Genomic DNA, 25,156 nt, shown 5'->3' with positions numbered 1-25,156 from the left:
ACACTGGCCGTACACCACTGGTGATCGTCGAGGGGACACTGAATAGTGCACAGTACATCCAAACCGTCATCGAACCCATCGTTCTACCATTCCTAGACCGGCAAGGGAACTTGCTGTTCCAACAGGACAATGCACGTCCGCATCTACATCTACATCTACATCTATACTCCGCGAGCCACCTTACGGTGTGTGGCGGAGGGTACTTATTGTACCACTATCTGATCCCCCCTTCCCTGTTCCATTCACGAATTGTGCGTGGGAAGAACGACTGCTTGTAAGTCTCCGTGTTTGCTCTAATTTCTCGGATCTTTTCGTTGTGATCATTACGCGAGATATATGTGGGCGGTAGTAATATGTTGCCCATCTCTTCCCGGAATGTGCTCTCTCGTAATTTCGATAATAAACCTCTCCGTATTGCGTAACGCCTTTCTTGAAGTGTCCGCCACTGGAGCTTGTTCAGCATCTCCGTAACGCTCTCGCGCTGACTAAATGTCCCCATGACGAATCGCGCTGCTTTTCGCTGGATCATGTCTATCTCTTCTATTAATCCAACCTGGTAAGGGTCCCATACTGATGAGCAATACTCAAGAATCGGACGAACAAGCGTTTTGTAAGCTACTTCTTTCGTCGATGAGTCACATTTTCTTAGAATTCTTCCTATGAATCTCAACCTGGCGCCTGCTTTTCCCACTATTTGTTTTATGTGATCATTCCACTTCAGATCGCTCCGGATAGTAACTCCTAAGTATTTTACAGTCGTTACCGCTTCCAATGATTTACCACCTATGGCATAATCGTACTGGAATGGATTTCTGCCCCTATGTATGCGCATTATATTACATTTATCTACGTTTAGGGAAAGCTGCCAGCTGTCGCACCATGCATTAATCCTCTGCAGGTCTTCCTGGAGTACGTACGAGTCTTCTGATGTTGCTACTTTCTTGTAGACAACCGTGTCATCTGCAAATAGCCTCACGGAGCTACCGATGTTGTCAACTAAGTCATTTATGTATATTGTAAACAATAAAGGTCCTATCACGCTTCCTTGCGGTACTCCCGAAATTACCTCTACATCTGCAGATTTTGAACCGTTAAGAATGACATGTTGTGTTCTTTCTTCTAGGAAATCCTGAATCCAATCACAAACCTGGTCCGATATTCCGTAAGCTCGTATTTTTTTCACTAATCGTAAGTGCGGAACCGTATCAAATGCCTTCCTGAAGTCCAGGAATACGGCATCAATCTGCTCGCCAGTGTCTACGGCACTGTGAATTTCTTGGGCAAATAGGGCGAGCTGAGTTTCACATGATCTCTGTTTGCGGAATCCATGTTGGTTATGATGAAGGAGATTTGTATTATCTAAGAACGTCATAATACGAGAACACAAAACATGTTCCATTATTCTACAACAGATTGACGTAAGCGAAATAGGCCTATAATTATTCGCATCTGATTTATGACCCTTCTTGAAAATGGGAACGACCTGCGCTTTCTTCCAGTCGCTAGGTACTTTACGTTCTTCCAGCGATCTACGATAAATTGCTGATAGAAAGGGGGCAAGTTCTTTAGCATAATCACTGTAGAATCTTAAGGGTATCTCGTCTGGTCCGGATGCTTTTCCGCTACTAAGTGATAGCAGTTGTTTTTCAATTCCGATATCGTTTATTTCAATATTTTCCATTTTGGCGTCCGTGCGACGGCTGAAGTCAGGGACCGTGTTACGATTTTCCGCAGTGAAACAGTTTCGGAACACTGAATTCAGTATTTCTGCCTTTCTTCGGTCGTCCTCTGTTTCGGTGCCATCGTGGTCAACGAGTGACTGAATAGGGGATTTAGATCCGCTTACCGATTTTACATATGACCAAAACTTTTTAGGGTTCTTGTTTAGATTGTTTGCCAATGTTTTATGTTCGAATTCGTTGAATGCTTCTCTCATTGCTCTCTTTACGCTCTTTTTCGCTTCGTTCAGCTTTTCCTTATCAGCTATGATTCGACTACTCTTAAACCTATGATGAAGCTTTCTTTGTTTCCGTAGTACCTTTCGTACATGATTGTTATACCACGGTGGATCTTTCCCCTCGCTTTGGACCTTAGTCGGTACGAACTTATCTAAGGCGTACTGGACGATGTTTCTGAATTTTTTCCATTTTTGTTCCACATCCTCTTCCTCAGAAATGAACATTTGATGGTGGTCACTCAGATATTCTGCGATTTGTGCCCTATCACTCTTGTTAAGCAAATATATTTCCCTTCCTTTCTTGGCATTTCTTATTACACTTGTAGTCATTGATGCAACCACTGACTTATGATCACTGATACCCTCTTCTACATTCACGGAGTCGAAAAGTTCCGGTCTATTTGTTGCTATGAGGTCTAAAACGTTAGCTTCACGAGTTGGTTCTCTAACTATCTGCTCGAAGTAATTCTCGGACAAGGCAGTCAGGATAATGTCACAAGAGTCTCTGTCCCTGGCTCCAGTTCTGATTGTGTGACTATCCCATTCTATACCTGGTAGATTGAAGTCTCCCCCTATTACAATAGTATGATCACGAAACTTCTTCACGACGTTCTGCAGGTTCTCTCTGAGGCGCTCAACTACTACGGTTGCTGATGCAGGTGGTCTATAGAAGCATCCAACTATCGTATCTGACCCACCTTTGATACTTAGCTTAACCCAGATTATTTCACATTCGCATTCGCTAATAACTTCACTGGATATTATTGAATTCTTTACTGCTATAAATACTCCTCCACCATTGGCGTTTATCCTATCCTTGCGGTATATATTCCATTCTGTGTCTAGGATTTCGTTACTGTTCACTTCCGGTTTTAACCAACTTTCCGTTCCTAATACTATATGCGCACTATTTCCTTCAATAAGAGATACTAATTCAGGAACCTTGCCCTGGATACTCCTGCAGTTTACCAATATTACGTTAACTTTTCCTGTTTTTGGTCTCTGAGGACGGACGTTCTTTATCAACGATGATAATGTCCTCTCTGGTAAGCCGTCAGGTATTTTATCGTTTCGCCCAAGGGGGGGTCCCTCTAACCTAAAAAACCCCCGTGTGCACGCCACACGTACTCTGCTACCCTAGTAGCTGCTTCTGGTGTGTAGTGCACGCCTGACCTGTCTAGGGGGGCCCTACAGTTCTCCACCCAATAACGGAGGTCGATGAATTTGCAACCATTATAATCGCAGAGTCGTCTGAGCCTCTGGTTTAGACCCTCCACACGGCTCCAAACCAGAGGACCGCGATCGACTCTGGGCACTATGCTGCAGATATTAAGCTCAGCTTGCACTCCGCGTGCGATGCTGGTTGTCTTCACCAAATCAGCCAGCCGCCGGAAGGAACCAAGGATGGCCTCAGAACCCAAGCGGCAGGCGTCATTCGTTCCGACATGTGCTACTATCTGCAGCCGGTCACACCCAGTGCGTTCAATAGCTGCCGGAAGGGCCTCCTCCACATTACGGACGAGACCCCCCGGCAAGCACACCGAGTGCACACTGGCATTCTTCCCCGACCTACCCGCTATTTTCCTGAGGGGCTCCATAACCCGCCTAACGTTGGAGCTCCCTATAACTAATAGGCCCGCCCTCTGTGACTGTCGGGACCTTGCCAGAGAATCGGCCACTGGCCCAACAGGCGAGGCATCCTGTGGTGGCTCGGAAACGATGTCATCACCACTAGGAAGCACCCCGTACCTGTTGGAAAGGGGTAAGGCAGCTGCCACGCGGCCAGATCCCACCTCCGCCTTTCGGCCAGGCACGCGCGAGCCCACCACTGTCCGCCATTCACCCTGGAGTGATGGCTGACTGGTAAGATGCTCACTGCCGGAAGACGCAGCGACATCAGGGGCTCCATGTGATTCCAAGGCCACCGAAGTAGGCATAGGTCTCACCACAGTTGCCCCAACGCCACTACGAGCCGACGCCTGCGCCTCGAGCTCGATGAGCCTAACAGACAAAGCCTCCACCTGCCCCCGAAGAGTGGCCAATTCTCCTTGCGTCCGCTCACAACAACCACAGTCCCTACACATGACTATGTTTACCCTACCCTATACGGTGACAAATTCCCAAGATAATCTTCTGATGAGCTACTCTGATAATCAAGAAACACTCACTGAAATACGAGACTCGAAAACTACGCTAGGTTTTCCCAGAAAAACTATTTAAAAGCTAAGCGCAGCAAATAAGTACAGAAACGCTTTATACAAACACTACTCGCTGCTGCTGGTGCTCTCGCTCTGGCTGTCACAAGACAACTGCTGATTCAAGTGACTAGTGGCTAACGGCCGCGAAACAAACAAAGACGGTTTTAGAGCGCTTTCTGTTCTAAACGATCAAGAAAACACTAAGAAATCTAACACGAAAACTACGTAAAGTTTTATCAAGAACTGTTAGTTACTATGCAGAGCAGATGTATCCCGTGCCACCCAACGTGCACTAGAAGGTGTAAGTCAACTACCCTGGCCAGCAAGGTCTCCGGATCTGTCCCCCATTGAGCATGTTTGGGACTGGATGAAGCGTCGTCTCATGCGGTCTGCACGTCCAGCACGAACGCTGGTCCAACTGAGGCGCCAGGTGGAAATGGCATGGCAAGCCGTTCCACAGGACTACATCCAGCATCTCTACGATCGTCTCCATGGGAGAATAGCAGCCTGCATTGCTGCGAAAGGTGGATATACACTGTACTAGTGCCGACATTGTGCATGCTCTGTTGCCTGTGTCTATGTGCCTGTGGTTCTGTCAGTGTGATCATGTGATGTATCTGACCCCAGGAATGTGTCAATAAAGTTTCCCCTTCCTGGGACAATGAATTCACGGTGTTCTTATTTCAATTTCCAGGAGTGTATAAAAAGGAGGGGCTGGATGTCAAACTGGCCTACTGGGAGCAGGAGAGGCACCACAGGACATTTTAATTTCCACTGTCCTGACTATAGTTTGATGGCATCCATTACAAAATATTATACGTTTGAATTCCACAGAGTGTAATATATAAATGTGCGATAGAAGAATGCTGTGTAAAGAAGCGTGGCACTGCACTTTGGCACACTTAAGACCAAATAAAATGTCTTATATTACCTTGAGCACATGTTTTATGTATCCAACTGTTCAGAAAGATGTGCGCTATAAAATGAACATATTCTTGAAAAATAGATTTTTTAAAAATTTTTGGCGTTCTACCTCAAACGCTCGCGGGAGGAAGGGGGGCACCAACTATCTAGTATTTCCGCGTTTCGGAAATACCGTTGATCCGAGGCTGATGCACAGAGCAGTCTGAGTTGTTGTGGGGACGTGGGTAGTCTCCACGTGATACATGTTTATGTTTAGTGATTTTGCTGTTTCCTCTTCGTTTATTGCTCTTATCTCAAATGAAGACAAAACGGATTTCTGTAGCTGGGAGCTATCAAGTGAATTGAAATACATTATCAGAATTATGGAAGGAGAAAATATGTTACTAGTTTCAGATTTTATTTTATTTCCTCCTTTCTGACAATCAAGCATTACTCACCTTGCAGAAAAATAAAGCTAGTTTGTCGGTTTGCTAAAGAAATTTGGCTTTTATTAGTCTTTTCCACCGAGGCAGTCAATTTATTTGAAAAGAAGTGTTTAATTCCACACTATTGCCTAGTTTCAACTGTTCGCTGCATTTCAAAAGTGCATTTTTTCATCTTTTAGCACATATGGCATTATGCCATATTAAAGAACCAAACAGGAGATAATACAATACTGGCACACGAAGAAAATTTTCATGCGAATCTGGACATACGAATGTGGACTGTAAGTCGAATTATGCGTTTTAGCATGGTTCACGAAATTCCGATGCTCTTGGAGTATCCTCTGATGTCTTGTTTCTTTTATGACGTAATGTAAGATCTTTTAAAGTTTTAAACATACGAACATACAGGGTTCCTGCGTCAATGTAGTTGCCAAAACGCAGTGAGGCCGGTTACCTGGCGCTCTCTGGCAACTGCTGAAACGAACGTATTTCTAACAGGTCGCTGGAAAATATTGTGAATGTTGTTTTAAAAGCGTTACTTTCAAAGAAAATTTCCTTTTATGCAAGCTGAACTATGTGTAAGAATGTGCGATGAATGTGTTAAATCACAGAGCGTTTGACTCTCATTTGAAAATCAACTCTTTGAGGACGACCATTTAGAAAAATTTCGAGCCCTGAAGATCAGACATTTAGGTCGTAGTTAAAAATTTTACTGGCACATTTGGGTGATGTATCTTAAAGTGTAAGACGCGCAAAAAAGATCAGTATTATATGTGAAAGCTTTTCTTTTCTTATAGCAACGCTATGTATATTAATTTAAACCATTAACTTTTCCAATTTTTGTATACATGCTACTTAACAGTGATATTGCTATTGGCTGACTACATCACGTATATGCCAAGAAACAGCAGTCAGTGGACAACACCTTCTATCAGAGTATCCAGCCAAATCTAAAACTTCTCAATCAACTGAGGAAAGACAACCAAGATGAACAATTTGCAGAATATGTTAAGACATATAAGAAAATTTATAAGAAAGTAATTAAACAGCCAAGACAATGCACAATGACAAAGTAATCATAGGGGCAGCAAACAAGTCGAAAGCAATATGGAATATAGTAAAAAGGAAACAAACAAATGTGTTAAAAAGCAAGATGATGTTGTATTAAAAGATAATCGTGGTGTCTTGCTCAGAAATGGTACTCTAGCAAATTACAACACTCCAGTCAATCTGAGGAAAAATTTTGCTAATAATAGTAATAGCACGTTTGAAAGAGAGCAAAGTGGTAATTCAATATTGCTGTGTAGCACAAATAAATTAGAAGTTCTTAAGATAATAAAAACAGTGAAGAATAAAAGTCCTCTGGAATTAACGAGGTAACAGGTTCAGTCATAATTAAATGTGCTAGTGTCATAGCAGAACGACTCTCACATATCATAAACATATCATTAACAGAAGGGGCATTCTCACAAAGATTAAACATTTAAAAACTAAAACCATTGTATAAAAAGGGTAATATATATGAAATGGGATATTATAGACCAGTAGCTTTGTTATCTGTATTTTCTAAAATAATAGAGACAGCCATGAAAAATATAATTACAAATTACCTCAAAAAATTCAGTCTTTTGTCTGTAAACCAACATAGTTTTCACAAAGGCATGAGTACAGAAACAGCAATTACCCAAATAATCGAAAACATTGTAATAGGCCTTGACAGAAATAACAGTACAGTAGGAATAAACATGGACTTATCGAAGGCATTCGATTGTGTTGATCATGATATCTTGCTAGTCAAATTAGAACAGGAGTTGCATTAAAATGGTTTCAGTCATATCCCCACAACAGAAAACAGGTAGTAGAAATTAACTCAGCAAACAATAAAAACCAAAACATTGTGTGCAGATCGGACATGCAGACTGTACCAATCAGAGTAACTCAGGGCAGCGTTCTAGGACCTCTCTTATTTCTTATATATATTAATGATATCAAGATGCCAAGCAGTAGTACATATGCACATAACTTTGTTTGCTGATGACACAAATATAGTTGTAACAGACATAAATAGGGTATTGACAACATCTGCAACCAGAGTTTTGGAATACATACAAAACTGGTTTGAACTGAACAGGCTAACCTTAAATATTTCAAAAACTAATTTTATACATTACAGGAAAACTAAGTTTCATCATGGTGTGAACCTCAAAATTCAAAATAAACGAACTGAAAGGGTAGCTGCCACAAAATTCTTAGGTGTGCAAATTGATGAAAATTTAGACTGGGAAGCCCACATTCTCTTTGTAACTAACAAGTTGAGCTCTGCTTGCTTTGTATTACGCATAATTAGTACTGTGTGTAGTAGAGACTGTAGCAGAACTGTCTACTTTGCTTACATCCATTCTGCTATCACTTATGACCTAGCCCTCTGGTGTCATAATAAGGCAAACGTGCAACCATCTTCACCTTACAAAAACCAGCTGTTGGAATAATTTCAAATAGTACAAGGCTAATATCTTCTAAACTGTTATTTCAACACCTAAATATTATACTATTACCATGCCTCTACATAAAAAAGTGTTGTTAATGTAAAAATGCACATTGATAATTACAAAACCACGTCAGATCTTCATTCTTACAACACAAGGATGTGCAATGACATGCACATAAAAAGAGTAAAAAAGGCTTTAACCCAAAAACAAATCAACATCCAGGGTACTGTTTTGTACAACAAACTTCCAACTCAGCTAAAAGAAATAAAAACGCTGTCTACATTCAAGGAAGCAATATTTAAATTCTTAATGACCAACTGCTATTATAGTGTAAATGAACATCTGCAATAATCCTGTAGCAAGTAACTACATTCATTTACCATATGTTAATAGTACCATAAATCAAATGCTTGCCACAGCCTCAGTGTTAATTTTTCTGAACAAAAGTGTTAAATCAATTATTTACTTGTAATATATTTTATGTATTACAGTAATCAAAGTTTCACTGCCCAACAATATTGTGAATTGTATTATGTAGGAAACTGTACACCCTTATCTTATTTTTGTTATACTATGTTCTTTGGCGAAATCCATACAATGTATATTGTCACTAGATGAATAAACTACTGCTGCTGCTGCTACTACTACTACTACTACTACTATGCTCTGAATATCCGCTTCATCAGATCACATGACATGAGCTATGGCTGGCTTACAAAAGTGCATCGGAATCTTGATTTCAATGCTTCAGAAAGTAACATGCGGTGGTTGGTGGAATTCAAATTGATACTTTTGTAATACGAAAATATGCAGCACACTTGTTGCCACATATCAGAGATCTTTCCAAAATATGTTTTTTTTACTGAGTTTGGTTTAGTGTCACATAACACAGAAAAACTGTATTTTCACCCAGGAGAAAATGTAATTTTAACTTGGAATCCGGGATTTTTTTGTCTTGTCCGAGTGTACACCCTGAGTGGGGCATTTTATAGACATTTAATTTATTCTGGTACATTTTGGCACTTCAGAAGTAGTTTATATATTATAAACTATGTACGATAAGAAGAAGAAAATTGTGCCCATCACTGGTAGTTTGTACACTATGTACTCATGTATTTCTTGAAAGAAAACTCACACAATATCTGTAGAATAATAGACATAACATGGTGGGCAATAACTGACAACAACAAACATAGTGGAACCATCATTTTATTGGCAGTCCCCCATAGTGTTGGTTTATACAACTCTTCCTCACCTTATAAATTCTTTATTACAGCGTGTATACACTCGAGGACAACCGGGAAATTCGGGAATTTTTTAGAAATCCGGGACTTTCAATTGTTTTAGTTTTCAGTAAAATTTTTGTGGTTCTGGCTGGTAAGAAATGATACTCTAACAAAGAACTTCACTTTAGCCTGCTACTGAAAATAATACTGCAGCAATAAAACATAAACGAAAGGTAAAAACAAAGTAAAATAAAACTTAAGTTGCAAAGGCTAAGCCATGTCTCCACAATATCCTTTCTTCTAGGAGTGCTGGTTCTGCATGGTTCGCAGGAGAGCTTCTGTGAAGTTTGGGAAGTAGGAGACGAGGGACTGATGGAAGTAAAACTGCGAGGATGGGGCGTGAGTCGTGTTTGGGTAGCTCAGATGGTAGAGTACTTGTCCGCATAAGTCAAAGGTCCCAAGTTCGAGTCTCGGTCCGGCACACACTTTTAATCTGCCAGTAAGTTTCAATATATAAGTAATCTGGAAACAGTGAAAAATGAACTCAAACAAGAACAAAAAGTGAAAAATGAGCCATTTTTTAGACCTAAAAAAAACTGGCGTATGAAACAAAACGAAAAACTTTTCGAACTGAGAACAACAAACAAATATGATCCGCATAATAAAAATGAAGATACATTCAACCAGGGAAATAAAAATGATTTCACATCTTCAAGAAAGTACCTGGAAGATGCGAGAAAATACTAAAGATTCGGGAAATCGTGCGCCAAGTGAGAAAGATAAGAAAGGTGAAGTTTACATATTTTCAACTAGCCACAGAAAAGGCTTATCAGGTATTATGGCCACTATGCAAACTAAACCAAAAGTAACTGATTTTGCCCATCCAGGTGCACTTCTAAATGAATTTCTAAAAGATTGTGAAACAACAGTGATATATGGTTCCAAATGTGTTATTATTGGGGGAGGAAACGATGTATATAAGAACGAAAGTGTAAATGCAACCAGGGCTCTAAGTGAATCGTTAGGAAAACTTATACATTCCTATGTATATGTCGTAGGCATTCCACACAGGCATGAGCTGATAGAAGCTTCATGTGTAAACAGAGAATTCGTCAGAACAAACAGAAAAATCAGGAAGATATGTAGCTATTTCTCTTATGTTACATTCATTGAAGCCACAAGCTCCATCACTTCACAAAGCATGGCCTGCACAGAAAGAACTATGGTAAAGAAATTCTGTGCAAAGAAATATTAGAAAAAAATTGGCAGGACACATGAACAGGTACATATACCACTGTCAATGAACGAAGAAATACAAGATACAATACTGTATCCAGTATCAGACTCGAAACAACCACAAGATGAAAGAACAGAAGAGGAAACTACACTCTGCACTGAAAAGGAGGGAAAAGCAGTGTCTTCATCAGCAGAAGAAGCTGTGTTGTCACCTGCAGAAGAAGAAACTGTGACAGAGATCCCGCAGGCGAGAACAAAGAACGAAAAGCATCTCAAGGAGCAGGATTTTTTGTACCAGCAAGTAAAAAGAAAGGTGTCATAGAAAATCAAAACATCAACGCAAATATTAATAATATAAGAATCTTGCAACAGAATGTATAGTATGCATCCAGTAAATTAGAAAAGTTAGAAGTATTAGTAGCTCCAGAGTTACCACATACTATGATGAATTCAGGGGGTGGCATGGGGGTTGGGTGGGTGGGGGGGGGGGAAGTCCCCCCCCCGGAAATTGGAAATTCCCCCCTGAGTAATTCATATCTATAGTTGAGGTGAAACATAAAAATTATCACCTTATCTTTTAACTTGTACCGTTGTGACAAAATTTAAACTACGCCAGCTGCTGTTGCTAACGAAGTTTGGAGTCAACTGTGGAGAAGTCGTGATGACATGCAGTTTTTACAAGTAAAATGAATGTGTAACACAATAGGTGGCGGCTGGGTCCCTATAGTTTGGTTTCGTTACTTACCGGTTCTGTTTGGAACACTTAGCGTCGATTGTTCTGTTATTATAATTATTGCCAACACCAACAAATTAGCAATTGCTGTATAGTAAGTGTGCGGTAAAGCTAAGCGTTGCAAGGTGTGTTGGCAACGCCGATTGTGGAATAAGTCAGCTTTTCCTCTCTCATGTCTTCCCTCACCGCACCTCCAATCGGTCTAACGTGTAAGCTAATCCCTTAGCTACAAAGCCCACCCTCGCTGTGAACTTATCCGCCACTCGTATCTATACTTTATATTTGCCCTTAGAATAAACCTGATGTCGCAAAACACTTCCCCGGGTATTGCTAGGGAATTGGAAGTAGCATCTGACATTATAAAATATTGCTTTAATTTTTTTATTGCATTACTGGGAATATTTCCAAGATTTAATGGCCATATAGATTTTTCCTAATCGATGAGTCCAAAGCTCAAACCAAATATTTGTGTACACTTGACAATGATTTTCGCAGAGGCAGTGGGGATACACAATTTTTGCCTAAAGAAGCGGTACGTTCCACCATAGGTGGGACGTGTGGCAACGCTGCATTACGAGTATAATCTAAGCTTTCATTGTTGTATAAAAACTCGATGGATTGTTGAAACAGTTGTAGGGTTGTAACAGTCAGTCGACAGGTTACTATGGAAGTGCGGTGTGATTATTTAGTGTACTATGTGCAGTCTTCGTCCGTTTATAACATAAAAATAAGTGTTAGTGCCGAAATACAATGTCGAAACAACAAACTTTAACTTTTTCTTTTCTAATAAAACACGGTGTATTGCAATAGGTCTACCAAATCTTTAGTTTCCCTTCCACAGTTTTCAAACGATAAATGTACTATTTCTGGCCCATCTGTAAATTGCAAATCTAAACAAAGTATTGAACGTGAGATTAAGTATCAGCAAAAATGGGAGTGTACGTACAATTGGTTGTACTTTGACATGAGTGGAGTGGGGCTTTCTGCAAATTGTGTGAAATGCATTTAAAAAACGATATCAAAGCTCTACAGAAAACAGAAGGAGTGTTAATTTCTGTACCAGTTACCATATTTAGAAAAGCACACCAACTCAGAAAAACATACAAGATCCGTTGCACTTGAAAATAGTAGATTACAGGGATTAAACGCTCCAGTTCATACACAGATATTTAAACAAAATGAAAATCAAAAAGCTTTAAACCGCCAAGCATTGCTATCGTTAATTCGAAGTCTGTATTTCCTTGTTGTTGTTGTTGTGGTCTTCAGTCCTGAGCCTGGTTTGATGCAGCTCTCCATGCTACTCTATCCTGTGCAAGCTTCTTCATCTCCCAGTACCTACTGCAACCTACATCTTCTGAATCTGCTTAGTGTATTCATCTCTTGGTCTCCTTCTACGATTTTTACGCTCCACGCTGCACTCAAATACTAAATTGGTGAACCCTTGATGCCTCAACACATGTCCTACCAACCGATCCCTTCTTCTAGTCAAGTTGTGCCGTAAACTTCTCTTCTCCCCAATCCTATTCAATACTTCCTCATTAGTTATGTGATCTACCCATCTAATCTTCAGCATTCTTCTGTAGCACCACATTTCGAAAGCTTCTATTCTCTTCTTGTCCAAACTATTTATCGTCCATATTTCACTTCCATACATGGCTACACTCCATACAAATACTTTCAGAAACGACTTCTTGACACTTAAATCTATACTCGATGTTAACAAATTTCTCTTCTTCAGAAACGCTTTCCTTGCCATTGCCAGTCTACATTTTATATCCTCTCTACTTCGACATCATCAGTTATTTTGCTCCCCAAATAGCAAAATTCCTTTACTACTTTAAGTGTCTCATTTCCTAATCTATTTCCCTCAGCATCACCCGATTTAATTCGACTACATTCTATTATCCTCGTTTTGCTTTTGTTGATGTTCATCTTATACCCTCCTTTCAAGACACTATCCATTCCATTCAACTGCTCTTCCAAGTCCTTTGCTGTCTCTGACAGAATTACAATGTCGTCGGTGAACCTCTAAGTTTTTATTTCTTCTCCATGGATTTTAATACCTACTCCGAATTTTTCTTTTGTTTCCTTTACTGCTTGCTCAATATACAGATTGAATAACATCGGGGAGAGGCTATAACCCTGTCTCACTCCCTTCCTTAGTAAGGAAGAAATACCCCACACAACAAAATATGAACCTCTAATTCGTAAGGTAGTACTGAAAAGTGACATTAATCTTGAAAAGTGGTTAAAATTTCAGAGTGAAAGGGCCACATATTTTAGTAAGTATACTGCGTCAGAATTGTTGACTTGTTTGGGAGAGTCTAAAGACTTTCAAGGTGAAACACTTCTCCATGACAAATATTTTTCATTAATGGCAGACGAATCTACAAATGTTTCCAACAAAAGTGAACTGTTCTTAGTAGTTACTAGTTAGATTTGTTGCACCGTCTCCATCGTTTGAAGTGAAGGAAAGGTTTTAATGTCTCATTGAGTTGTAAAGCACTTCAGCTGAATCCGTATTTACAGCAATTGATACTGAATTAAAGAAAAGAAAACTTTCTTACGACTGATTATTATCTTGTTCTTTCGACGGTGCTGCTAATTCTAGTGGTTCTATCTCAGGAGTCCGCACTCGGTTCTCAGAGAGGAAGGGCCTTAAGCTGCCATACATTCACTGTAGAGCACATGTTTTGTCAATTGCTGCCACCAACTCTAGGAATAAACACCCAATTATAAAACACACATTATATGTTGTTAAAGACATTTACAAACTTTTCATGTAGCAGGTAGCCAGTGGTCAATGGCTTCTGTTTGGCAAGGAACTCTCAACCACAAATCGTTCTGATCTTGATGCAGCTATGAGCTCTTTTGCAGAAATATTTCTGGAGGGTGTTGCTATTACTTATATCTTGGAAAGTGAAGCATATTATCTTTGATGCTTCATAAGACTGATACTCTTAGCAGATAGATAAAGTGTAGTTTAGAAAATAAAGGAAGGAGTGGGCTCAAACATGTGACTTCATGTCTCCACTGCATAATGTTTACCACTAGACAAATTTAGCACTACAACAGCGCTAGCAGAAGACAACACTTCTTTCACAAACTTCTGCATCACACAGTGTTACCATATCATGCATATGGCTGATTTCATTATTCTGGTAGGTGGACAGTTTTGTTGGCACTTTAAGTGAACAAACTGCAGGGGCTGGTCAGCATTCAGGTTTTATGTGAAAGACTGTACCCTACAATCTTTGAACCAGATAGGAAAGTACACTGTTGAATGTTGTTAAAAATCAGTCTTTTTTATCTTAGTTGAAATATTTTATATATTCTTATGTATTTCAGCCTATTGTAAAGACTTCTGGCAAACAAACTGCAAAATTGTGAAAATTGCCTTCCTTTTTGTCTCACTATAGATGGAGCACTAGGTTGAAAGCATCTCCAGGCCACAACCAAACAGTAAACATAAGTAAGAGCGAACATGAAAAATGTGAAACAGTATATACAGGTAACCTACAAAGTGCTTCTGAACACTTCTCGTGTAATTTAAAAATGGTTAAGAAAAATGACTGCAGTAAGTTGAAAACAAACACGAACATGAGTCAGCTTACAAATAACAAAAAAACAGGTACTATTACTTTCAGATAGTCACGGTAGGAACTGTGCAAGAGTACTGAACGAAATTTCATCAACCAGCTATAAATTTACATCTTTGATAAAGCCAAAAGCTATATTCAAAGAAACAACATGCAATATACAAAACAAAACGTCTAGTCTAGGACAAAATGAGTATGTTGTCGTCTTAGCTGGTGCAAACGATATTAATGGATCAAAACGTGGTTTTATGACATCACTAGATGAAACGATCGCAAAAACTAGGCACACACAACTAATTCTATGTACAATACCGTATAGATATGACATGCCAAATGAAAACTGCAAAATCTACCAAATGAACAGTTACTTGATGCAGAAGGCATCTTACAGTGAACACATCAGAGTTTTAGATGTAAATAGCTTCCTCCAATGGAAAGACTTCACCAGGCATGGCTTTCACTTACATAAAAATGGGAAAAAGAAACTGTGTGTTAATCTGCTGAATGCCATCAAAAGCCCACTGGTAACAAGAAGTGCCACAGAACGTGTTACACCAGGACATCAAACATATTTGTGGTCCAATGAAGCTAATTTGGTGGACAATCTCAGAAGAATGAGCAATACTGCAGCTGAACCAACAGCAACACCAGGAGCTGAAGAGCCATCAGTAACAACAACAAAAGTGAATATGCAGTCAGGGTCATCAAGGAAAACACCAGAAACAGTTTTAGAAAACAAGAAGGTATCCACAGTCAGCACTAAGTCACCACCAACATCCTATGCAAATATCTCGTCAAGTGCCACAAATCAGTCAGCCCACGACATCCAAGTGGAAACAGCAAAAAATGTGCAGCCACACTACAAATCAGTACCACTGGAAACTGTGACAAGATCTTCAACACGAAAACGCAGACCTCCAGCCTACAGCCAGGATTTTTTATGGGCAAGAACACCAGTAGCTCCCTGCTAGCAAGCAAACCAAAGGAAAACAGGTGCAGAGCAAAATCTTCATGAACCAAAACTACACGAAAACCCGGTGAGTGGTGTCAAAAATCATTCCATTGGGAAACAGTCACTATTATCCTTTAAAATATTACACCATAATGTGCAGTCAATGTTTAATAAGTTACTAGAAATAGATCTCTTCCTAAAAACAAAGCCGCACTTAGATGTTCTCTGTATTACTAAACACTGGTTAACAGAAGACAAAATTAATAAAACGCCACTTGGCGAATTTACTCTAGCTGGTTATTCTTGTCGGAACAAAAGTAAGGGAAGTGGTACAGCAATCTATGTCAAAAAATATTTAAGATACAAAAGCCTCACAAAGTACAATAATATGCAAATAGAAACAGACTTTGAATTCTCCTTAATTATCTTAACAGACTATAACCTATTGATACTGAATGTATATAGAGCCCGATGGGAACATCCAAACCTTCAAACACTCCCTCGAAGCACTACTCACAAAAATTCACTCACTAAACAAAAGTCTATTAATAAGTGGAGACTTTAATATTGACTTCCTCACACCTGGAAAAAACAAAGATGAATTGTTGAATATTACAAATTCATCCAACCTATCCCCAACTGTAAACACACCAACCAGGATCACAAAAAATTAAAAAACAGCTCTAGATCAGATTTTCATAAACGCAGACAAACTACGCCACTCAATCGAAGTCATCAGCACAGGTTACAGTGACCATGAATCCCAAATACTAACAGCAAATTTAAATTACATAGGACAATATCCCACAATAACCAAAATGCAAAGGCAATTTAATGATGATAATATAAGGCTTTTTAACTATCTGTTAACGGCTGAAAACTGGGCAGAGGTCTATAAAGAAAATGATGTAAACTACATATTTAATTCCTTCCATGAAACGGTTCTCCACCACTTCAATACTGCATTTCCACTGAAATCCAGGAAAATCGGAAACAAACACACAAACTCATGGGTAACAAAAGGGATAAGGATTTCCAGCCAAAAAAAGAGTGACTTAAAAAATCACATGAAACACCATGACGTCGATGATCAGTTTACGTCATATTGTAAGACCTATTTTGCAATCTACAGAAAAGTTATCCAACAAGCAAAAAAATTATACAATGATAAATTTATAAAGGAATCTAACAATAAAATGAAAGACTTGTGGACAGTTATAAAAAAATGAAACAAACAGTAAGCAGCAGGTTATAAACAAAACATTAAAACTAAACCTAAATGATGAAGTCACATCAGATCCCCAAAAAATAGTAAATGGTTATAATGACTATTTTAGCAAAATAGCAGAAAACCTGATAAAGAACAACTGCCACAGACCAAATACTCAACACCAAACACTAATAGAAACCATACCAGTACAGGCATCAATGTTTCTTCACAAAGTCTCCAATACTGAAGTACTTACAGCTATAAAAGGACTAAAGAATAAGTACTCCAGTGGTAGTGACAACATTAATGATTTAATTGTAAAGAAATGTGGAGAATCCATTGTAGAACCCCTAACCCACATAATAAATGCATCCTTTACAAATGGAGTTTTCCCTGACCTACTAAAGACTTCAAAAATTACCCCAATTCACAAAAAGGGCTCTAAAAATGATGTAGCCAATTACAGGCCCATAGCACAACTCAGCTCATTCTCAAAAATATTTGAAAAATTATTTTACACCAGATTGGAAGACTTTACTAATAAACTATCCTTATTGAAAAAACACCAGCATGGTTTTAGAAAACAAAATACAACTACCACAGCTATTTATGAGTATCTCAACAAAACCTTAAAAGCACTGGATAATAAGGAAATCACTACTGGTATCTTTTTAGATTTATCCAAAGCCTTTGATGTAATTGACCATACCATACTCCTTAAGAAGTTAGCAAATAAAGGTATAAGAGGAATTGCAAACAAATGGTTAGAATCTTACCTGTAAAACAGATTTCAAAAAGTTGAAATTAATTCTGAAAAAAAAGAATACAACCACCCATTGATCTACTGTCCACTCCTCTGACACAATGCCCATTAGATATGGTGTGCCACAAGGCTCAGTCCTGGAACCCATACTGTTTCTGCTATACATTGATGATATAAGCACGAAGCTTGCTACAGGACATACCACACTATTTGCCGATGACACAAGTATACTAATAATGGGTACTGATACAGAGGACCACAACCAAAAAATTAAACCGCTTATGTCATCACTCAGCAAATGGTTCAACGAGAACAAACTGATTATAAACATACAGAAAACAACGTACATCAACTTCAGACTCTCATCCCAAAAACAAGAAATGCCTGATGTGATTCTAAATAACCAAGAGCTTATGTGTGTGGACTCTGTCAAGTTTCTTGGCATATGGCTTGAAGGAAATCTTAATTGGGAGACTCAGACAAATTATATCTCAAAAAAGCTCTCAACTGTGTGTTACATTTTAAGCATGTAACGCTGGAAATGCATATCCTCCTATTTCCATCTATTGTACTATTTTTTTTTCCTTGCTTTGTTACCTCAAGATATGACATTTCTGTCTCTTTGTATATTGTAATTGTTTTACTATTTGTATATTTATGCATTTATGTCGATGTATAATTGGTTTGTTTCGTAAATATCATTTGTATTTTTACGCTGGGTCTTGCCTAGGGAAAACTGCTATCGAACGATTACGGCGATAGGTCGTGTGAAGAATCAAAGTGTGTAGGATCTTTGGTAGTGTTAACTCTGCCGCGTGGAGCGCGGGCTGAGCAGAAGGAGTGTGGCGGGAGTAGCGAGTGGAGCAGGTGTGTTGTGTGACGCTCCCGCGAGTTGCCGCGCTTTCGGGGTTTGGCAGCATGTAATTGCGCTCGACTTGCGATGATAGTTTCTGACATGGTGTCGCGGACGGGAAGCATTAACTAGCGCACATCAAGAGCCCGTTTCGTCTGGTGACCGTGTCGAGAAGAAGGCGCGCCAACATCCAGCTTCTGCAACAGCGACGGCCGACAATGAGTGACTGTCGCCACCTCCTCGATCGACGGCTTCAAACCTTCAATCCACCAACAAGGAAGACTGGAAGCAAGTAAAGTTTTAGAACTGTATGGCAGACCTCAGCTTTCATACTGTACCATTTTCGTAACTATAATTACAGCAACTTAGCATGAACCTTTGTTGCTCATTGTCCCAATTGCATTACCAAGCAGGGTCCCTTCCTTTTCCGAAATGAACCCGAGTGTCGTTGAAATTTAAACGCCAGCACTAAAGTAATATAGCTAATTCTATTTCACTGCTTTAATTTCAAAGTTCAGTTAGCTGGCTACAATATTCAGATTACACAAGCACAAATTAAGAGTGCGAGTTTTGTTACCATATTTTAGCTTACCTGTGACTGCAGCTCAGCTTGGTACGTACTAAATTTTACTATTGTTAATTGTTCAGAATCATTTAATTCAAGTTCAAAGTTAAATCTCTTATTTCTAAATTGCGTAGATTCAAGTAGTTTTTGAAATGATTGTTGAGGTAGTCCATGACTAACCGTATTTTACTGAATTTCGATGTGCTTCAGAAAGAAAGCTCACTATTAACTTCAGTCACTAAATTAACTTTCGATTTTCCGGTTTTATTAATCCTTTTGCTAAATTAAGTCAGGGTGTAGCGAAATTTATTACTTCTGACAAACTTTCAGTTTTCACACTACACGTGTCAACCTTCAGTTGCCACGCTTCTAGTGCTAATTATATGTGTAATAACCTTTCTTTTTCAGTTACTATAGTAATTGTCCTTAGGACTGGCGACCGTGATTTCCCCCAAATCTCAAATACCTAATTACCGCTAGTTAATTGTTAACGTAACGGCTGCACATTTACTTTCTTTATTAACTTTACCCCTTTTCAAAATTAATTTCCACCAGTTTCATTAGCACATTTCCTTTCATTTAGATGTAACCCTTTCCTCCCTCTTTACCGACAGGTTAACTTCGGTGACGATTGCTTTTCCAAAACTCCCATTAGGTACACGCGGTTTCATTTTTCACTGTCATTAAGGTCGGTAAGTGAGGGGGAGGTTACACGTGGCGACCTGGTGACAGGACAATCTTCAGATTTGAGGTTGTTCTGGACACGAATTTTGCATTGTGCAAATCTCGTAACAAAGTATTGGTTACGTACAGGCCGTTACGTCAGCGAGAATAAGTAGTGGGAGTAATCCTAATTATATTTGAGGTTTGGCATTTATATTGAAAATTATTAAAATGAGTGAAGGCAACAATTGCCAAAATTTGGTAGACTTGGATATGGAACAGTGGGAAACGCGCACCGCGGTACCCATTGTTCAGGGGCAGGCGGCTAGCATGAAAGACGCGACCGCCGAAACGCAACAAAGAGCAGAAATGGAATTCCAAACTTTAGAAAATGTTTCGGAATCGGAAGTGAAAATCAAATCTGAATGACGAATATGGGGGAACAATTAAAGAGGAAGCCGCTACGGAAGTAAAACCGGTAGTTTCCGGGAATTTAACTGATTTATTGAATGTTTTGATTAACGAAATCAAGAGTCAATCGGCAGAAATTAAAGCTCTGTCTGCCAAGCAAGAAGCTCAGGCTGCCAAGCAAGAAGCTCAGGCTGTCAAGCAAGAGGCTCGGGCTGCCAAGCAAGAAGCTCAGGCTGCCAAGCAAGAAGCTCAGTCTGAAAAAATTGAACGGATGCTAGACAATCAGAACAAAGCTATTAACGTTGTTAACAACAATGTTGGAGTTGTTAATACAAAAGTTGATAAAATCAAAGAAGATATTGTTGTAATTAATACCGAAATCGGTAATCTTAAACAGGAAATGATAGGCGTTCAGGCGGAAATTGCGAGCATAAATACTCGTTTTGATTCCGAAATTAGCAGAATCGAGAAAAGTGTAGGAGAAGCAGTTGCTCCGATCATCGAGAATAAGGTGACGGAACAAATTCAATTAGTGAAAAAAGAGGATCAACAGAAGGTGGAAACTTTAAAGGCTTTAGTGTCCGAAGTAGACACTAAAGTGAGGGAGCAGGCTAATACCTGCGAAGAGAAAAAGAGGGAAGTGGAAACGCTTGCGACAACCACTTGCCAAGTAATTACGAGAGTGTCGGAATTAGAAAAGAAACTTGACGAAAAACAGAGCTATGTGCCAATCTGTGCACATAGTTCGGAATTGTTGACGAAAGAGTAGCTGTTCGACCCCTTGAAAAAAGGCGGTATACACGCGACGGATTTCATTAAAAATTTTGAAAGAGTTTTACCCAGATCATGGACTAATGAGAGAAAAATTAATGCGGTTATTGGTGTGGTGGCTGGTGATGCCAAGCGTTGGGGCTTAAACCTCAACATTACGACCCTGACTTTTGACGAGTTTAAAAATTTGTTTCTGGCTGAATACTGGTCAGAGCAAAAACAGCAAAGTGTCTGGCGCGAATTTGTCGTATCGAGGCCTTTCGATGCGAATTCGCGCGGCTCGATGAAGGAGTTTTGTGAGGGCTGGATCCGCAAGTTGGAATATTTGCGTGATCGCCGCACGGAATCCGAAATAGTCTGGGAACTCTACAAGAAGCTTCCAGATGATACAAAACGCTACGTAGGAATGAATTTGAACTGCCGTAACGTGAGGAATTTCGGCAGTGACAAAAGTGTAGAAAGTGAATTGGAAGAGATAATCAAATTCCCTCCACGGATTGACATTAGTATTGGTGTGAAAAAAGATCGTTTGCGAGAAGTAATGAAGCTAAAAGCCGATGCTCGCTTACGTCGTCATGACGCTAAAGCGCGTTTGGCTAAGTTTGCAATCGGAGACTTAGTACTTGTAAAAGCTCATGAGAAATCGAGCGAGATAGACAATGAAATCTCTAAATTTAAGTTTGTTTATAATGGACCATATAAAGTCATTGGTATACCTCACACAAATGCTTATTGCTTAGAGTATCCGAGCTCTGGAAAACGGTTAGGTATACGGAATATTGTAGACTTGAAATTGTACCAACCTAGGATCGATTAATACCACACAATGGGTAATTTGTACAGTATGTAAATATAGAGTGTAAGATTTAAGGATGTGCCATGTTACGATGCTTTTGCCTGACCTAGAGGTCATTAAAGAAGTTGTAATTAATAAGTAATTAATTTTGACTAAATGATTTAAGAGTAACTGATTAGTAATCATCTGAAAAATCCAAGCTGCTAGTTTAAGTTTTCAGCTGAGTCACAGTAGATTAAGGAATGTAAATATGATTTTGTAACTTTCTGTAATATTTCATGAAAGTGTGTTTTTATTAGTCATTGCCGATGTACTTAGACGCTGTTTTAAGTTTCAGGCTAGTACATGCGTGTGATGATGGACAGTGTTGAGTTATCCACTGTGATAGTGTTTATGGACTCCTTGAGATTACTCGGGAGTGAGTTTTTCCGAAAGAATTCAGTGAAACGGACGTTCTGGAAATGCCGTTACGCAGGCGAGTGAGATCAAGCGTGCCGCACAGGCGGGCGCAACAATACTTGCAAGGCGAAGCCGCTGTCGGCTCTTGTGCCGCTGTCGGCATTCTCTGTACTTGCGGGTACGGAAGGCGGAACTGTTTTTCTTCCTGGACAGCTGAAAGAATTCTACTGTCAATATTTATGTTTTATTTTATCTGCTGTATATTATTTTCTTGTTTAGCGTTAATTGGACATGACGAGAATATTAATTATGAAAAGGTTACATAAAATTGTGTATTCTATGTAATTAATTATTAGTTTGCGTATTTTGATATACCTGTTTTTTATGACCATGTACTCTGATCAATTTTGCAAATAGTATTCCATTTCTTATAGTGTTACGAATTTTAATGATTTTGGAATAGTTAAACCATTTTCTATGTTTTCTATGAATTTTGATATGTTGTCAACCTGTTTTATTTTGTGCAAGATGACAGAGTGGAATAAGATTAGGAGTGTCTCCACTCAATTATTATTGTCTAAAAAAATTGGGTTATGGTTAATTAGACGAATGCTAAATTTTTTTTGATGTTTTGAGCATATGCATTTCCGCTGTTTCTTTTTTGGGACATTTTCTGAGTCTGTTTACGTTACACGAACATCCTCAGACAATGTGGGGCACGTGTAACGCCGGAAATGCATATCCTCCTATTTCCATCTATTGTACTATTTTTTTCCTTGCTTTGTTACCTCAAGATATGACATTTCTGTCTCTTTGTATATTGTAATTGTTTTACTATTTGTATATTTATGCATTTATGTCGATGTATAATTGGTTTGTTTCGTAAATATCATTTGTATTTTTACGCTGGGTCTTGCCTAGGGAAAACTGCTATCGAACGATTACGGCGATAGGTCGTGTGAAGAATCAAAGTGTGTAGGATCTTTGGTAGTGTTAACTCTGCCGCGTGGAGCGCGGGCTGAGCAGAAGGAGTGTGGCGGGAGTAGCGAGTGGAGCAGGTGTGTTGTGTGACGCTCCCGCGAGTTGCCGCGCTTTCGGGGTTTGGCAGCATGTAATTGCGCTCGACTTGCGATGATAGTTTCTGACATGGTGTCGCGGACGGGAAGCATTAACTAGCGCACATCAAGAGCTTGTTTCGCCAACATCCAGCTTCTGCAACAGCGACGGCCGACAATGAGTGACTGTCGCCACCTCCTCGATCGACGGCTTCAAAACTTCAATCCACCAACAAGGAAGACTGGAAGCAAGTAAAGTTTTAGAACTGTATGGCAGACCTCAGCTTTCATACTGTACCATTTTCGTAACTATAATTACAGCAACTTAGCATGAACCTTTGTTGCTCATTGTCCCAATTGCATTACCAAGCAGGGTCCCTTCCTTTTCCGAAATGAACCCAAGTGTCGTTGAAATTTAAACGCCAGCACTAAAGTAATATAGCTAATTCTATTTCACTGCTTTAATTTCAAAGTTCAGTTAGCTGGCTACAATATTCAGATTACACAAGCACAAATTAAGAGTGCAAGTTTTGTTACCATATTTTAGCTTACCTGTGACTGCAGCTCAGCTTGGTACGTACTAAATTTTACTATTGTTAATTGTTCAGAATCATTTAATTCAAGTTCAAAGTTAAATCTCTTATTTCTAAATTGCGTAGATTCAAGTAGTTTTTGAAATGATTGTTGAGGTAGTCCAAGACTAACCGTATTTTACTGAATTTCGATGTGCTTCAGAAAGAAAGCTCACTATTAACTTCAGTCACTAAATTAACTTTCGATTTTCCGGTTTTATTAATCCTTTTGCTAAATTAAGTCAGGGTGTAGCGAAATTTATTACTTCTGACAAACTTTCAGTTTTCACACTACACGTGTCAACCTTCAGTTGCCACGCTTCTAGTGCTAATTATATGTGTAATAACCTTTCTTTTTCAGTTACTATAGTAATTGTCCTTAGGACTGGCGACCGTGATTTCCCCCAAATCTCAAATACCTAATTACCGCTAGTTAATTGTTAACGTAACGGCTGCACATTTACTTTCTTTATTAACTTTACCCCTTTTCAAAATTAATTTCCACCAGTTTCATTAGCACATTTCCTTTCATTTAGATGTAACCCTTTCCTCCCTCTTTACCGACAGGTTAACTTCGGTGACGATTGCTTTTCCAAAACTCCCATTAGGTACACGCGGTTTCATTTTTCACTGTCATTAAGGTCGGCAAGTGAGGGGGAGGTTACAAGCATACTCAAAAAATCACTCACAAAATCTGTTCTCATACATGTATATTATGATTACTTCCATTCTACATTACAGCATGGAATCATAATTTGGGGGAACTCACCTGGAGGTAGATATATTTTCAAAATGCAAAAACAGGCAATACGCATAATATGTAATCTAAGACATAACGAATCATGGAGACAACATTTCAAAACAAATGGCATTATGACACTGCCCTCTGCTTACATTTATAATATCGTCTCATTTGTCAAGTCATACCTGTTAAACAGTGACTGCACACTAAAATTCAATGGAGATATTCATAACTATGCAACAAGGCAGCAATCTGACCTACATATGATTCAGTCCAGCACTACCTGCTACCAAAAAAGTGTTATAAAAGCAACAAAGAACCCAAGAGCCTTCTCACATAAGTTAAAAAAATTTCTCTTGGACCATTGTTTTTATGCAGTTGATCATTTTTTGAAAGGGGTTGAAAATGTAAACAATGTGATAAATGTTCAATTAGGTCTAAAAATTATATACTGTGCATGTCTATGAAATATACTGGATTATTATATACTGTGCATGTCTATGAGATACACTGGACTACTTTACTATTACATTTGTATTGGCTGTTTGTATTTTACTATACAACATTTGTATTTACTGTTTTGTTAAAGATAGCTAACTTCCTCATTGCAAAATAAT

Source organism: Schistocerca cancellata, chromosome 1, assembly GCF_023864275.1.
Source record: "Schistocerca cancellata isolate TAMUIC-IGC-003103 chromosome 1, iqSchCanc2.1, whole genome shotgun sequence".
Classification (NCBI taxonomy): domain Eukaryota; kingdom Metazoa; phylum Arthropoda; class Insecta; order Orthoptera; family Acrididae; genus Schistocerca; species Schistocerca cancellata.
Note: the sequence above shows the minus strand (reverse complement) of the source record.